Source organism: Podarcis gaigeae (genome assembly GCF_964106915.1).
Source record: "Podarcis gaigeae genome assembly, chromosome: 3".
NCBI lineage: Eukaryota > Metazoa > Chordata > Lepidosauria > Squamata > Lacertidae > Podarcis > Podarcis gaigeae.
The window spans coordinates 105,691,279-105,707,228 of record NC_139680.1 but is presented as its reverse complement, the minus strand read 5'-3'; the positions used below and the strand labels follow the sequence as shown (position 1 = coordinate 105,707,228).

General features: G+C 44.1%; 1 protein-coding gene and 1 long non-coding RNA gene across 14 annotated transcripts in view; both read right to left on the bottom strand.

Annotated features, from left to right (window-relative positions):
• The window catches only part of SLC8A1 (solute carrier family 8 member A1), a 301,989-nt gene that overhangs the window by 174,596 nt on the left and 111,443 nt on the right, over positions 1 to 15,950 (bottom strand). The window lies entirely within an intron of this gene.
• Positions 1,331 to 5,871, bottom strand: LOC310842169. The gene is made up of 2 exons (XR_014562959.1): positions 2,487 to 5,871; positions 1,331 to 1,546 (listed from the first exon to the last, which is right to left on the bottom strand). It is a non-coding gene; the product is annotated as an uncharacterized lncRNA (long non-coding RNA).

Here is a 15,950-nt window from a genome sequence, read left to right as displayed (position 1 = left end):
AGACATCTAAAACAAATGGCCTGTATGGAGCTAACTGTGATCACGATAAACTGTTCACACAGCAGGTCGGTTCTTCATGGTGCAAAAGCTGAACATGGCCTGAGAAGAAGCAGCCTCCCATCAGGTTTGAACAAAGAAGAGCCTCTTAGCCCATGACAGCCAGAAGGACAACTGTTCAGAGAACAATTCATTTGTTGTTGAGATGGCCTCTGAAAGCTGATCCAGACTCTAAGTGGTCATGCCAAGAATCCAAACCAGTGTTCTTCAACCTATAGTCCCTTAAGCCAGAAGCTGCATCTGAGGGCATGAGCTCAAGCAGGGGAGAGAAAACCTTGTCAACTCATGGGCAACCTGCAGTGGCAGGGAGCACAAGTCAGTCCTGGCAAAAGTGGGTGTGGAAAAAAGAGGGCAGAGAAATAGATGTGACTCCTATCTTAGTCCCAGATTGTGCAGACATTTCTACCAGTGTTCAAACAAACACAACTGGAAGCCCCAGGAAACTTACCTTTGTGCAAAATGGGGAAGGTCAGGGCTTTGCCTAGCAGGCTACATTCCAATCATAGAGAGGTCAGATGTTTTTCCACCCACTGCACTCATGCACCCTGCCACTCACATCTTTCTCCATCCTCCACCCATGGAACCAAAAAGGCATTAATTATCACAGTTCAAGGGCACATTCCAGCCAGGCAAAAGTACTCAAAGGAAAAAGTGCAGCTGGGCTGGTGAGGAATGCAGCTTGTGGAGGGTTCTGAGGCCTGGATAGAAACTACCACCGAGAGTCTGGAGTGCAAGAAAGGGTTTATGTTCCATTGACAAGACAAAGGCAGAAGATCAGGTTTCTGGTATTTATATGGTACCTTGGCCAATTCAGGGGCCTCATACTGTTGGCCAATCACAGCGGACAACATCATGTATCATTACATGATTCTACATTAGGCTCCACTCTTGGGATGTTTTTGTTATTCACTTTATTACACCAGCAGGTCCCTTCACATGCTTGTGTTTCATGCTGTAATGAAGCAGTTATAAGCATGTTTACTCAGAAGTAATTCCCACTGCATTCAATAGGACTTATTCCCTGAATAGTGTATAGAGAATTGAGCTTTCTTTCTTTCTTTCTTTCTTTCTTTCTTTCTTTCTTTCTTTCTTTCTTTCTTTCTTTCATCCATCTCTCAGAGGCTTCCAACTGGCCAGGGCTTGGGGGCAAGTAAATGTCCTGGGGTGGCCAACATAGCTCTATACATGCATTCTGCTTCCACTCTAGTCAATCAGCCAATCAAATGATTGCACTAAGCCCTGGCCTACTTTATTTAATATTTTTGGTTCCACCTTTTGTCCAAGGAGCTCAAGATGCTGTAAATAAGTTTCTATCCCCTTTCCCCACCTTATTCCTAGTATAATCTCCTAAGGTAGGTTTGGCTGAAAGACAACAACTTATCTGAAATCATCCTATGAGCTCCATGGCGATCTGGACTTGTGCCTCCCCATTCCTTGTCCAATATTCTAACCACTATAACCACACTGGCTCTACTTGGCACTGCTTATCCTGCCAACTATGCTCTGAAGTAAACTGCTTTCTAATTACTGACATCAGGTGACAGTCTCTCAAGTACCAAACCTGCTCAGAAAATCACACTACTAGAGGAACTCCACTTTCCCACTCTAGGTATGAGCTCTAGATCTGCTACTGAATATTTGCCAGACGCTGGATACTGGACTGGGACACGATGGGATCAGACACCATCAGGTGTCACCATGAAACTGAAGGAGAAAAGCTGCCCTCAGTTTTTTCTAGAGAAAGACAAGGAACTCTCCAGATCAGGCATAGGCAAACTCAGCCCTCCAGCTGTTTTGGGACTACAACTCCCATCATCCCTAGCTAACAAGACCCGTGGTCAGGGATGATGGGAGTTGTATTTCCAAAACATCTGGAGGGTCGAGTTTGCCTATGCCTGCTCCAGATAGTGTTGGACTACAGTTCCCATGAGCCTCAGCCAACCTGCTCAATGGCCAAGGAAGTTTGAAGTTGTATTTTTTTTCTTTAAAAAAGGGAGGCTAAAGGTCTCCAATCCCCGGTAGCTCAGTTGGTAGTGCATGAGACTCTTAATATCAGGGTGGTGGGTTCAAACCCCACATTGGGCAAAATATTCTTACATTGCAGAGAGTTGGGCTAGAAGCCCTTCATGGTCCCTTCCAACTCTACAATTCTGTGGTTCTGTGGTCTAGAATAACACTTCTTGCCCATCTTCAAATATCTGCAAAACAGCATCCTCCTCAGCTAACTCCTGTCTACTCTCAGTCTGTTTTCTCGTGACAGGAGTGCAAAACTCTGGCCTAGTCACAAGGTTTCCAACATGAGAAAAGGCAGTTGCAATCAACATCTGGGTATGAGATGAGACACCAAGACAGTACCAGTGCACAGGGTAATGGAGGTTGAACAGGACATCCTTCCGAAATGGCCAAGGAACCAGATCAGTGTTCTTCACATCACTTATAGCCAGTTCCCAAAATATGATGCCTCCTACCAAATTCCTTTCCACTCTAGAATGTCAGTCCCACACCCTCAGTCAGATGGCAGCAGCACTTACCTTAATTCCATGCGTCTTTTCTATGACCCTGACTCAGTGCAACACTATGCGCATAGCACTCTGGTTCATCTCAACTCCTGATTATGCAAATATTTTTGGGTGACACCCAATATATTTGGTAAATGAAGCAGTACAAGCTTCCCGCTAATATGAGGTGTCAGTTTTCTTCCTTTGCTGTTTCCTAGAGGATGGTTTTGGATTTCACCTGATAGCAAGCTTAACAGAGAGACTGCACAGCAAACTGAATAGTTCTTGTAGACGATGGTGCAATATAATATGGAGGGGACCTCTCCAGTTGCACGTGTCAAACTGTTTCCAATGGCCTCTTGTCAAAATATGTACATAATAACGATTTTTGAAGTCATTTGAGATCTTCAGAGTGCCATTATTACTAGGATGCAGCAACATTTTTAAAAAAGCAGTGGAGGATGAACAGAACGAAGTCAGAGGAAGCAAATATTTGAAGCTTCCAACATTCTAATGGAATGCAAAACAGAGCAACACTTTAAAACATGCAAACACATGAAGCCAAATTTTTCATCTAAGTCTGCCTTGAAATCCCCAGAGTAATCAGCCGACGTGGAGCAAGTTTTATGGAATGGAAAAACCGGTCATTGCTATTTCTCACATGTCTTTTTTTAGTCCATAAAGTACAATGTGCAGTGGGAAAACAAACTCCAGACTGCTTACTCAGCAGCAAAAGCCGTTCTGGGGAATTTATTCTGAAGTCAAAGAAATACGTGATTCGCCTTCAGTCGGCTTTGAACTTCTAGGGACAGACAAATCACCCCGTTTCCAGTCAATGTCACTTCCAGGCATTCACCCACCCACCCACCCACTTTGCTTTCACATTAATCTGCAATTGTTTATAGACAGGGATGGGGGCACTCCAGATGTTGCTCAACCAACATGGCCAGTAGCCAGGGATGGTGGGAGTTGGGAGTCCAACGACATCTGGAGGGCCACAGATTCCTCACGCGTGTTTTGAAAACGAGCAGCACAAAATGTGCATTGTCTATACATTTTGTCCTAAATTGTGCACTCTGGAGCCGAGAGAACAGCATCACAAAATGTGGAGAAGTGCAAAATCTGAAGAGTAACTGCGTTCTGATTCACACATTAGCCCAAGAGAAGCTGATCATGTCAGTTCGTATTGGAATTTGCACAAGAATAATTCCTCAAGCATCTCTACTTTGATTTGCTTGCTGCGTGCTCATACTGGATAATCATAAGACTCACAATTTTTTAATAAAGATATCACAAGCCAAAGAATTATTTTCTTATTTGTTCAGTTCATCTTTAGGCATGAAGTAGTGACTACTGAGTTGATATCCTAGAAATGGTGGTTATTTCAGATTGATTACTCCCAGTACAAACAACTGCCCTGGCCAAATATCCCCTGTGATCACAACTGGCTATTTAGCTTCTGTCTAGACCATTGTTTCCCAAACTTAGGTCTCTAGCTATTTTTGGACCACAACTCCCATCATCCCTAGCTAGCAGGAGCAGTGGTCAGGGATGATGGGAACTGTAGTCCAAAAACAGCTGGAGACCCAAGTTTGGGAAACACTGATCTATTCTAGACCTATCCTTCTTTGGTCAGGGCATATTCTGGAATCCTCATGGTAGAATAGTCCTCAATAAGTCACCATAGTTTAGTTCGCTCTTGTTCTCAATTCACCGATGTGTAACTGGATGGATCTGGGAGATAACTGACTTGTCAAGAAGGAAGATACTGACTGACCTGGGCTTGAACCTCCAGGACGTGGGGATTCCTACCTCCAGGAATCTAGTGACTGGCATTCTATGTAACCACCACATTTAAAAAGAAACAAACAAACAAAAAATTGCATGATTTTTAAAACTATCATTATTTTTTAAGGCTGAGCCAGGCTGTTTACTATCTGGGATTAACAGTTCCAGAATGAAACTATCACAGATTACCAATAGTATCTTGGATTTCATTACACGTGCTCAGGGTGGGTGGGTGGAGGAAGATGGCAGAACACCAGCCAGACTAGAAATTGCTTGGAAACTATATCCCCATATCGCACATGTCCTACTCTGGTTATAAAGGACAGCTGACTCTGATTAGATGGCACTTTGCACATGATCGGTTGCTTTCTATTTATTCTTTGTCAATGTCTTCTTTGCTTCTTTATTTCCCAGGATTGTGCCCCAAAGCAAAGCGCCCTTTGTCTCAAATTAGATCTTTTCCATTCTCATAAACGTGCATGAGGACAGCAGCCTAGGCAGCCATCCTTTAAGGCTACAAAGCCCATGATGCACTGCGACCTGCGAGCCAATTGCTATGCATGGAAATAGTGTTGGAAACAAACTGCCCAACACCTGCTACACAGAATGGGAGGAGAGACAAACTGATACTTAAATAACGGAACGGGAGATCGAATACCTCAGCTACAGAAACAGAATATGATCCCAAGAGAAGCCGCCTTCAAGGGCAGTTTTGGTCAGCTTTACAGTGGCTCTCGCTCACCCTCTTTTAATACAGATACATCTTCCTTGAAGTGCCTCCCTACCGTTCCCTAAGAATGGCAAACCCACTCCATATATCCCATGGAGTCTTCATATTAATCCAAAAACTTTCGTTACACTGAAAAGGCGATGGCAAAATTAAAGTACAATGAAGAAACGAAATCCACCCCCTTTACATGCATCTGACACTCAGCTTGTAAAAGGAAGCGTAACTTAGTTTGCTCATTATGTCCCTGACTTTTTAAAACAACAACAACACTTGTACCACAATAAATATGAGAACATGAAGAAAACAGGAATATGCCTTATGTAATGACAGCATCATTCTTCAGGGCATTGCTGGTATTTTTTTTTAATGGCTTTGCCCACTGAAATTATAGGAGTGCTTGTGTACATCTCCAATGTATTTCACATGGCGGTGGATTGTGTCCCACATGCACTAATCTTGACATCGCACATGCAAAACTAAATACTGGCATATTCTAATGCACTGTTATTCTTGGCCTTGAAATATTAATTGCTACACTAGGATTTGGCAGAGAAATGCATGTTATATTCCTCTTCCTTATTAATAACATTAATATTAGATGCAAGTCAGGAAGCCTATACCCTTCTCTGATGTTTCATCGTAGCAGGCCTATCTAATAATACCAAGTGCCCTGAATATTCTCCTTATAATTGGATTGCCTTTATGCAATACATAATTGTGCAATTGTTGTTTTGTTGTTCCATGAAATCCAGGTAATTTCCCTCGAGATATCAATCCAGCTTCAGAGAAATTACCTGTGTGTGTGTCTGCCACCCCTCCCAGCAGCACATGAGTAGCCATATTGTATTGTGTTGTGTCCATTGTGTGACTAAACGCTCTGTGGGACAGGGTTGTGCAAGTGCTATGAGCACTTATTGGACAGTCAATGGAACCAACTGATACAACTCTACCTCCCTATGTCATTTTATAAAATTATTTTTAAGTATAGTTGGTTTTTTTAATGCCATTGTTTGCATTTTACAGTGATGGCCACTAACTTGGGTCAATGTCTTTTTTTTTTTAAGTAATATTTATTGAAATTTCAAAAAATTACAAAAATAAGAAAAAGATAATAAAATAAAAAATACAAAATACTGAAAAATAAAAACAATTAAAAACAAATCATTTTTTCCATAACTTATCTTTCATTTACTTGTTTCCTTGACCTCCTCACACCTCCCTTTTTTGTATTCTGGTTCAGTTAGTTAATTCAGCAAATCCTTTCCATCTTTGTTTTTATCTTAATCATTTATCTTGATATACTGTAACTTTACATTCTCACCTGTTAACAACCCATTTTTACATACTCCTTTATAACATTACTGCTAAAACCACATAACTTCATTCCAGCATCCTTCTAACATTCCTTAACTTGAGTCAATGTCAATGGCTAGTAGCCATGATGGCTTTGCTCTGCCTCCACAGTTGGATGCCAGTTGCTGGAAAACACAGGAGGGGAGAGGGCTTTTGTGCCCAGATCCTGTTTTCTGGTTTCCTACAGGCATCTTGTTGGCCACTGTGAGAGCAGGATGCTTGACTACATGGGCCACTGGCCTTATCCAGCAGGCTATTCTTATGTTCTTATGTACAGACCAGAAATACTCTTTCCTTGCGACAGTCTTTTGTTTAAGAACCAGCCATGGTTTGTTTTAACCATGGTTTGTTCAACAAACCATAAGTCATGTCACACATGAATAAGTAATCCATGGCTTGTTCCTTTGAAGCATGTTTTCCAGATGCTCTTGCCTTGTGCCTTGTGGTTTGGGGAGCAACTGGGATGGGGTGGACAAAAACAACAACAACACAATGGTTAAGCAAGGCCACTGGGTTCAGACATCACACCAAAAACATAGCTAAAACAGGCCATGGTTCATAAGCCAACAACGTACAATGGCTTTACATTGTGGTTTGTTGCCAGGGAACAAACCATGGTTATTCCACTGAGCTGGGTTTCCACGTTCAGTAAGCCCCACACTGCCTAAACAAATGGATGGGCATTCTGTGTGACCAGAACACTATTGATACTTAACCTGATAGTTTTTATAAATTCTATTTGATCAGTAAGAAAATGCAGGTCTTTAAATTTAATGCACTTTCCTCTACAGAACTGCAATGCACACCTCCCCTAGTTATATAATTACAAGTGGAACACCAGTGTGACTATCCCCCCCAACAGCAAACACATTACGATCCCATGGCAATCCCATAGAGACAGGACATTGTGCTGTAACCACTGGAGTGGGGCAAGTACAAGTGCTGAGCTAAGGAGGGGAATTCTACATTTTAATTGCCCAGAAAGGTTCTTAATTGCCTTGCAGAAGTTTTATGGCATATTATATGTAACTATGATTTTATGTTTTATAACTACGGCTTTATCTTTCGGAAAAAACGGTGGCAGCAAAACGCTAACAAATAAACTGATTTAGGATGAACCCATATGACTCCGGAGGGTGTGAAATGGCGTTGATGTCAGAGTAATTTTGTTGGCACTGCAACAGAGACAACCACAGATGAATGTTTAACATGACGGATGCGAGGGGTCAAATTCTTCTTGTCTACATGCCAAGTAGGTGGACCCAGCAACTCTTTCACTTTCAATCAACTTTTTCACCCAGATCACTCATTTTTTTTAATGCTTGCCTACACTTGTATTTAAAAACAGAAGTTGTGATCCTGCCACTTTGGTAGAGAGCTGTGTCGTCTAATGGCTTGGCTGGCAGTGGTTCTCACCAGGTCCCAGGCAGAGGTCCTTCCCGTCACTTGCTACCTGATGCTTTTAGCAGGAAATGCCAAGGATTTAACCCGAGACAGACTCTATGCAAAGCATGTCCTCTAACACTGAGCTGCAGTCCATCTCCCAGAGCACTTGGTTTCAAGTCCAGAGCAGCCTTTAGACTATTCTATAGAGCAGAGTGGGGACTTTGGGTAGCTTCAGAGAGAGACCCAGTATGAAGGCAGTATATGTGGCATGACATGGAAATGAGTCCTGGGCTTCCATGTCCTCCCCACACTATATGAAGAAATTTAAGTTAGATTGCCAGGAACCTGTGCAACCCAGACTCTGGGAAGACCTCCTCTGAGAGAGAGGCATGGAACTCTGCAGAGAGCCCCAGTAAGAGTGAGGACCAAGGAAAACCCCACTTGAGTCCCAAGGCATCCTGTGTCTCAGCTCATGGGTGTCTTAGCCGAGGCTCTCCAATAACCCATCCAATCACATTCTGAGTCCTGCCTTGTTCCCTGATTCTCAGAGGCAGGGTTCTTCTGAATGCCAGTTCCTGGAAACCACAGGAGGGCAGAGTGCTCTTGGGCTCTGGTCCTGCTTGTGGGTTTCCCACAGGCATCTGGTTGGCCACTGTGAGAACAGGATGCTGGACTAGATGGGACATTGGCCTGACCCAGCAGGCTCTCCTTATCTTCTAATGGAGCATCCAGAGTAAAGGCAACAGCATACCAGTGATGGCTGGTGACCATCGGCCCTGGAAGGGCAGAAGGCAGGGAGACCAACAGTAGGTGGAGCCAGAACCAATGATATGCAGGGGCAACTAATTCTAGTTTTGTCTCCATCTTCCTCCCTTCTGAGTTCTACAAGGGTCAACACTGAGACTAAGGAGGAGGAAGCTGAAAGGGTGTGCTACCACCTGGACTGCTTGTGAGAAAGAAGGCAGGCAGGTGGCTGTCTGTAGAGCATCTGGTGGAGCAATGCCCTGCTTGCCCTGGTGGACCAGCCTCCTCTGCCTGGTTAGGAGCTTAGAGTTGGCATAGGAGGGCTAGACGGCTCTATTGCTGAGCATCTCCTTGGGCACAAGGGCCTACTCAATGGAAGATAGCAGAACGATGGTTCAGCAGCTGGCCAGGAAGGTGAAGAGTTGCCAGTGAGGATATTAGCCTCTCGGTCTCCTCTGGGCCCTTGCTGAGTTCCTTTAGCATTCAGCTCACTTGTTCATCTCCAGAACATTTTGGCTCAGTTCCTGCTACAGCTCCCTCATTAGGTGCTGGTCATGGACATAAACTGAGACCTACGCAACTGTGTCTGGCTGCCTATGCAATCTGTCTGTGGCAAAATAATCACTCAGACTGTCCCTGCTTGCATAAGCATTGGTGCTCTACTTAGGCTCCAGTTCACGTGAAAGGCTGTCTGTACAGTGGTGAAAGGAGAAACACGTACCCAGGGCCCACTGCGATTTCGAACTACATGCTGTGTACCTGTTGAACTAGCCCTCAGAGAACCTTAATAACAATCTACTTGATGACAAGAGTAAAGGCGGAACATTGCAAACAGCGCTAGCCCCTAAATAAATATTAGGAAAAGGAAAGACAAAACCGGAAAGTGTATCCACTTTCAAGCCAGCTCAGGATTACTGTTCTCAGTCACTATGTTATACAGTAAGGTATAAACCCCATGTACGCTGAGGGCACAGGAGCTGCCAACAAGGAGGGCTGCTGCCATGCTTCCGTTGACTGGGAGAGGGGCACTTCAGTGGGGAGGCCAGGGCTGTGTAACCCTTGCTGGGTTAACACTTTCCTGCTTGGCTCCTTAGCATTATACTAAGGCATCAGTAGGCCAGCGCAGTGCACCAACTGGAGTGTTGCATTGGCTCTGCTGGTGCATCTGCACAGCGCCAGCTTCCCTGCCACTGTGTCCCTCTCCCTCTCGGTAATTAGTAGTGACACCGCTGCCAGGAGGCCAGACACATGAAGCCGCGCCTCCCTGTAACCACCATATTTGGGATTCTTTGTACTCCCTTCTGAATCCAGCTGCTTGTTAATGAAGTGCTCATTGCCCCCATCAAATAGCAAGTTCCACCATATTGGAAAGGCAGCAGAGAATTCCTTCCATTCCGTGTGACGAAACGTACCAACCTCCGGCCATAACACAATAATGTGTCATTGTCGGATATATTATAGATACTGGCTGTTTTGATATTCTAGAGGGAAGCTGTGATGTATGGCTGCACCTGTCATGCAGTTACCAGTCTTTTGAGAAGAAAAGCACCATTGGGGCCCTACTGCTGTGCAGGATGGAAGTGATACATGGAGAAAAGCAGCCTTGACATTGTGCCTTAGAAGGAAAGAAAGAGGTAGGAAACAGTGGAAGCTGCCTTATATTGAGCCAGTGTGGTGTAGTGGTTAAGAGCGGTGGACTCATAATCTGGTGAACCGGGTTCGATTCCCCGCTCCTCCACATGCAGCTGCTGAGTGACCTTGGGCCAGTCACACTTCTCTGAAGTCTCTCAGCCTCACTCACCTCACAGAGTGTTTGTTGTGGGGAAGGAAGGGAAAGGAGATTGTTAGTTGCTTTGAGACTCCTTAGGGTAGTGATAAAGCGGGATATCAAATCCAAACTCTTCTTCTTCTTCTTTGTCTATCTAGCTCAGAACTGTTTACACTGAACTGCAGCAGCTCTCCAAGGTTGCAGGCAGGTAATCTCTCCCAGCCTTACCTGGATTCGAACCTGGGACCTTGCGCATACAAGGCAGATGCTCTAAGACTGAGCTAAAACCCTTCCCCTGACGATTGCATTGCTAACATGGAAGATATCAGCAATGCAGAGCAGGTGCTGCTCTTGTGTCTTGGTCTCTTACTCAGACAAATAACAGAAGAGTGTCACATCAAAACCATTTCTAGAATACAGGAAATTAGCTCTTCCCTCCTTTATAATTATAATTATAACCCACTGTGGTACGAGCGAGACAGACACCCATCTTTTCTCTGGGACTGGAGAAAGTAGAAGGCATCAATCTTCCCTGAAATGCTAATTCATTCGGTATAAAAAGAACTCATATTACAAGATGTTATAATTGTTGCAGAAGATTTGAGAAAAGCAGGGAGAGCAGCTGGGTCAGTGAGAAAGCCATTTGCAGCAGGAAAGATGATCTGTAGACCTTTTGGGTTCCCTACTGTTCCAGCGCCTGCCAACCTAGCAGTTCGAAAGCACCTCCGGGTGCAAGTAGATAAATAGGGACCGCTTACCAGCGGGAAGGTAAACAGCGTTTCCGTGTGCAGCTCTGGCTCGCCAGATGCAGCTTTGTCACGCTGGCCACGTGACCCGGAAGTGTCTCCGGACAGCGCTGGCCCCTGGCCTCTTAAGTGAGATGGGCGCACAACCCCAGAGTCTGTCAAGACTGGCCCGTACGGGCAGGGGTACCTTTACCTTTACCTTACTGTTCCAGGGGTCATCCCTTTCATTAACATTTCTGCCCCTATGCTTTTATAGATTTTCCAGGCTGGGAGGGCAACTGATTAAAACACATTTCATTCTTTATCTTATTTCACCCACACCCTAAGTCAACTAAAAAACATTTCACGTCTCCTTCCAAAAGCCTAGTGACCCTGTCAAATCTCATGCCGTTCCATTGAACAGGCAAAAATCTGGGCTGAAATGACGGCTCTTCCTAAATCTGGAAATGATTATTAACTGGTTTAAAATACCAACAACAGAAAATGCACCGGGTTGGATCCAGCATTTGCCCCTGCCTGCAGTATAATGGCTAGAAAACATCGAAAGCACCGGCAGGAAAATGGAGAGGGAGGAAGGAACTCCCAAGTGCTTAGAGAAAGATTTATTTTAGGCCCTATGCGTTTCGTAATAATGCCTCTTCAGGGGACATGTTTTGAATAGCAATCCTCACCAAGTGCATGAACTGCTATAGTAACTTTAGTTCTGCCCAGGAAGTTCACACTGGTGGAAAGGCTTCTAAACCAGCAGAGCTATCCCTCTGGCAGAAAGGAGGAAGGCAGTGTACACCAGAAAGTTTTTAATATCTGGTGTTTTATTATGTTCAGATATATGCTGTGAGCTGCCCAGAGTGGCTGGGGAAACCCAGCCAGATGGGCAGGGTAAATAATAATAATAATAATAATTACTCCAATTTCTTCTTTCAACTGAAGCTTACAACAATTTTGAAAACATCGTTATAAAGACAAGGTGATAAAAATAAACTAGTTAAAAGCAATAGTTAAAATACAACAAAAACACATTTAGAACTCAGTATTAAAATACTGATAGCAGCCCAACTGACAATATCCTCTGCTTCCTAGTTTTCAAATAGGAAGGTATTTTCCCGCTGGTGGAAAGATAACAAAGAGGGAGCCAATCTAAACTCTCTTGAGAGAGAATTCCACAATATGGGAGCAACCACAGAGAAGGCTCTCGTGTTAACACCACATGATGAAATAATAATAATAATAATAATAATAATAATAATAATAATAAGTTTCATATGTGGGATCTGCAAGAAAACATTGCAGTGCAGGGTGCTCCTGTTCAGAGTTCTAGTCAGTCACATCCTCTTCTGGGATAGACTCCTCCCCTTCCATCTCTATTTTCTCTTCTTCTCCCGCATGACGTGGTTATTTCCATGCCTAATGAGCATGACTGGAGTCCCCCATTTAGGATATTTTTCCTAAATGGTTAGGGATTGTTGTTCTTTGGTATTTTTTTGCCAACCTTGGAATTTCCCCTATTCCTACTAAAACCTCCCTCGTGTGTATGGATGGAGCCAAGAACCAATTCATTGCTATTCATTATTATCTCTTGCATTATGCACTCACTCAGGAAGCAAATGGGATTCTTTCCTTTCTTGGAAAATTGCTGACAAAACCAGGAAATGTAATGATGCAACCGTGGCTGAAAGAAACATCTAGTGACACGACGAACAGAAGAAAGTTTTCTGGAGGAGAAAGGCAGGGTGTAGCTTGCTGTTTGCTAAGCCTGTGAAATTTTCACTGAACATATGTTTCATATGGAACATATTTCCATGTTCTCACTGAAAATGTCAGTTTCGTACTGATACAATTCATCTCCATAATGCCTGTTCAAATACGGCTTGATGGAAATATGTTCAAGCCTGCTCCCGTAAACCACAGTGGAATAAGGCATAACCAGAACAAATAAAGGAGGGAGAAAGGTGAAGTCTGTGTCCCCAGGTGATCTTCCTAGAGTCCCTTTCAAATTACCAAGGCAACTGACTGAAGGAAAGTAAAAAACAAAATTCTTTACACCACAAAAATATATCCACCAATGTACGGTAAACTCTGTAAACACACACACACATTTACAGTCACCTAGAAATTTAAGACGTATCTGAAAAGACACAGTGCACTGAAGTCAAATAATCATTAAAATGTGACTGAAGTTTTGAAACCGCTCCAGGAATAAATGGTAACGACACTGAAATAAATACACAATTTGGCAAGAAATGAAGTTTACTTGGAGGGAGAAATTATTGCAAGCCGTTCTTTCTCAGATAAATGACCAACTGCTACAGGATACTGGGCCACAGGGAAAGGGAGCAGGGCTGATAAATTTTCACTGGGACTTGAAAATATATACTGCAAACTTAAGATTGGAAAAAATAAGAAATCGGGAGAAATCAAAATGGAAAGTTTCGCCCAGCCCTCCTGGATACTTCTATCCAGCTTGGTGGATCTCATGCTGTGCAGGCGTGTATTTTTTTTTTAACTTGAAGGGAGCCCAAGAGTGTTTGGGCTGAGTGCATGAGCACAACAGATGCCACAGCATATGCCCCATTCAGCCTGATGAAGAGGCACATTTAGTGACTCCTACAAATGGCCGCAGTTGTAAACTGTGGTAGCAAGCTCACTGCAAACCTGCCTTGCGCTGGAATTTTGTGCCAGCGAAGTAAGGACAGTTAACAAGGAAGCTACAGCCTTGAGCCGTGATTCTATAGAAGTTGGTGGGGATGTTTAAACTTGGGGAAATAAATGCTAACTTTCTAAGAGACGACGAGAGAGAGTGCGAGAGCGCAGAAATGAGTGTGTTTTTGCATTCTTGGCATAACGCAATTGAGTGCCAAGATTGTCAGGATGCTGAGTTTTGCGTGGCAAATCCCCTCCCCCCTAGTGAAATGAAGACACAGGACACTTTATTTAAGGTAAATGGGCGTAAAAGGCCACAACTTTATTGATTACATGATTTGAGAGGCATTGGCCTTAGGCATTGGTTCCTATCGACTACCTGGCTTCAACCTAATTGCATGAAGACCAGGAAGGGTTAACCACCAGCCGGGGGAGTCCTGCTGAAGTATGCCAACTAGGATCCCCCGGGTGTCACAGCTCGGGGACATGCCTTAGGCCCACACCTCCATAGGCTTTGGACAGGGCAACGCCCCCCGGAGTCCTTTACCAGACTACCCTTTGCTTTGGGGGAAGGTGATGACATTTCCTTCCCCCCTTCATTTGCATAACAATACCCCTGCCAATGCCCAACCGCCAATACCGGGAAAGTTGTGACATTTGCTACGAGGTAGGCGAAAAAACCAAATGGCTGGTGCCAATTTGCCAAGTGGAAAAATTCCTACCAGGCCCCTTGCGGTGACCAACCGGAGTCCATAGCACGTCAGAAAGCTAAACCTAAGGGAGGGCGGGATGGGAAACCGAAGCAGCTGGAATGGGGAAGAGAGGAAAGTCCCCGGGCGCGCCAGCCTTAAATGTTCCAGGCCACGCCTCCCCTGCCTGCCGATTGGCTGGCCAGGGCGATGACGCACCCGAGGATTCCCCTACTCTCGCGGGGGCTGTCGGCCAGACCCCGCATGCGTGGGGAGGGGGTGGGCCCGCAACCCCACCTCCTCTCCAGCTCGGAAGTGGCTTTATCAACCAAACTGACTTCTCTTTTTTTTGGCACAGAACTGTGGAATACACATCTAGCAACCAGTGCATAGGAGGGAAGTGGTTCTTCTTTCTTTTATCTACTCAGAACAGGCATACTCTGCGCCCGCAGGGAGGAAAAGGCGATGGGAGATGAGGCAAGGAGGCTGCTCCAGCTCAGGAGGTGCAGTTCATATGCTCTCTTTTCAGCTGGGACTTTGATTACAGCCCTGGCTGTTTGACTTCTGAAAAGGTTCACTTGTTTGTTTTGTTTGCAACTGTTCCCATCTGTCCAGTGCCGTTGGGTTAATGCTGATCTATGTTTGCTAGTTACAATGCCTACTCATATACGAACATGCCAAACAATGGTCGCTTTGGAACACAGGCAGAGGCAGACAAGTTAGTTGCAGGTTGTTTTAAATAACAGCATGTGCTCCTGTAAAATGCCTGTTTGCTGCAAACAAGCAATTCTGTAGTACTGCAAACGTCCAATCCAAGTTCAGAATGTTAAAAATCTCACTGACTGCAATGAAAGAAACAGGCCTATGCTTAAAGCTCTCCCACTGATAAATGTGTCTTTATATTTACACGCTGGGAAAGAGCCATAGTTTAGTGACAGAGCACTTGCTTTGTATGTAGAAGATCCCAGGTTGAACCCCGGGCATCTCCAGTTAAAACCAGGAAAGTCTCTAATCAGAAACCTTGGGGAGAGAGTGCTGAGCTATGTGGAGCAATGGTCTTACTTGATAGAAGCAGGGATGGAAGGATCTGTCAATCCCTTCTCCACATTTTGCATTTTTTTAAAAAAACAGGCTCCTCATGGAAGTTCATCAGCGTTTTAGTGCAAATTTCTCTTCATAAACACATTTTTGTATGTGGTTTTGACTAATGTACACATTTTTGCAAGCAATTCCCCCTAATATAATGCATTTGTGTATGTTGTTTTCACCAATATATTCCATTTTTTTGCACACTTTCCTCTAATATGTGCATTGTTTTAAAACACTGATGGGCAATGTGTGTTGAAAAATTCAGATATGTGTGAATTTTCAGATAAACTGTGTTGCTTCGCAAAATGCGAATCTGATAGATGTGGCTTTAAATGAGACCTGAATCAACTGTCTGTCCTATTCCTACACATAAGACATCTTCCTATATTCCCAGGTCCTCTGTGGAAAGAAATGTGATGAGTAAGAAACACAAGAATGTCTTTGACTTCCCAGTATTTTGCC